Here is a 2,500-nt window from a genome sequence, read left to right as displayed (position 1 = left end):
TCTCGCCCTTTTCCACACATTCGGCAAAGAGGTGAATCCAGAGTATTTTTCCTAGCCACCAACACACCTTATCCTGTTAAACGTATCGCTTGGTGCTCTGTTATCAGTATCATCATCTTCATTCTTATTGCTGACGTCATTACAATGCGAGTCAATTCTTGTTCGAATGTCCGCTCAATGTTAGTGTAATCGTAATATTGTGTCAGGCCTTTGATAACAGTATCTGGAATTTGAAGAGTTAAGAAGTTAAGTAAAACAGCTGGGATGTTCTCAGTGTGGTAGATAAAAAAAAGTCACAGAAAATTCCTGTCTTCAGTATTTCCTTTACGTTTTTTCTGTGTTTATTTACAGCATTGTTTGCCGATTAGTGTTATTTATATATATATATATATATATATATATATATATATATATATTTCTTAGATGTCACGCAGATTGCTATATCCTATACACACACACTCACACACACACACACACACACACATATATATATACATATATATATTATATACATATATATGTGTGTGTGTGTGTGTGTGTGTTTGTGTGTGTGTGTGTGTGTGTACATATATATACATAATCATATACATATATATAGATATAGATATATATGCAAATAAGTATATGTGGACACTGAAATGTGCATGATGACAAAAGTAATGGTAATAATGATAATAATAATCGTAATAACGATAATTATAATAATGATAAAATTATAATAATAAAAGAAATAATAATGACGATAACAGTGATATGTTACTAATAATAATGATGATGATAATAACATTAATGATAATAATAATAATAATGATAATAATAATAATAATAATAATAATAAGAGGAAGAAGAAGATAATGGAAACAATGATAATAATGATAATACTAATAATAAAGATAATGATAATGATAATAATAATAATGATAACAATAATAATAATAATAATAATAATGATAAAGATAATGATAATGATAATAATAATGATGATAACAATGATGATGATAATGATAAAGTGATAATGATAAAGATAATAATGACGATAACATGATACTACTGATGATAAAAGTGATAATAATAGTGCTATCAATAATGACTATCATTATTACCATAATAGGCTTTTGACATGTCCAGTCGTGAGGGTCTATTTTCCATCTTGCAAAAACTAGGCTGCCCACCGACTTTGCTTGGACTGATCGAGTCTTTTCATAATAACATGTCAGTCTTTTTTGGGGGAGCAACGTCTGATCCTTTTACTGTTCGCAGTGGGGTCAAACAAGGCTGTGTGTTGACCCCCACACTCACTGACATATTCTTTTCGGTACTACTCTATCATGCTTTTGATAACTACACAGATAATAATAACCTCTTTCTTCACAGCAGGTCAGATGGTAATCTGTTCAATCTGGCCCGTTTGCTAAAAAACTACAATAACCGAGATATTAGTCCGCGAAATTCTGTTTGCAGATGGCGCAGCTCTCGTAACTCATAGCTCAGAGGGCCTTTAGCACTTGCTGGATCAGTTTAGTACAGCCTGCTCAGATTTTGCTCTGGTCGTAAGCACGGAAACAGCTGTCATGCACCACAATTCTAGTGTTGTCAGTGAAAAAGGAATAGCTACCGCTGACGCATTTTGCTACCTTGGTTCTACTAAAAAAAATGATCTGTCGCTTGATACAGAAATCCAGACACATTGGTTTGGCTGCTACAACATTCAGTCAACTACAACACCGCACATGGGAAAAAAACAACTAACTCGTATTTATAAGTGCTGCATTATTAACGCACTATTACATGGATCTGAGACATAGACCATCTATGCAAGACGCGAGAGGAAGCTGAAAACATTCCATATGCGCAACCTTCGACGATTCTTGAAGATATCTTGGAGTGACAGGGTGACAAATGAGACTGTACTGTCCCGCACAGGTTGTGTATCAATGATGCAATCACTCAATATTCGACGGCTTAGATGGCTTGGCCACCCTCGTAGAATGCCTGATGGCCGACTACCCAAGGACATACTATATTCTGAGCTCGGCAGTAATGTAAGAGGGCGTGGCAGACCCCTGTTGAGGTACAAAGATGTTGTCAAACGCGATTTTCAAGCTCTCGAGATCCCATCTGATGACTGGGAAGAACTCGCGGAAAATCACGTGGAGTGGCGAAGACGGCTTCACAAGGGCGGTCGTTGCATGGATGCTAAATGGCTGCAAAAGCTGGAGGTAGCCTGGAATCGTCGCGCGAATCCAGACACACATGACTGATGACATACTTGCTCACCTTTGCCTGTTTTCCTATTAGTTTTATCTTTCTTTTTTATATATTTCTTAAATATCATGCTGTAAGCTCCAATTCATCCGCTCAGATTATTTGTGTTAACTCGAGATTATATCAGTACTTATAATATTACAAATATAGAAAGAACACATTTTACTGGTTGCTAAGAATATCACTATATCCTACTGCTTAAGGTAAACAACAACATATACGGACACTAGTCTAT

This window comes from Penaeus chinensis, chromosome 22 (genome assembly GCF_019202785.1).
Source record: "Penaeus chinensis breed Huanghai No. 1 chromosome 22, ASM1920278v2, whole genome shotgun sequence".
NCBI classification, from domain to species: Eukaryota; Metazoa; Arthropoda; class Malacostraca; order Decapoda; family Penaeidae; genus Penaeus; species Penaeus chinensis.
The sequence above is the reverse complement of the archived record's forward strand: the minus strand, read 5'-3'. Positions refer to the sequence as shown.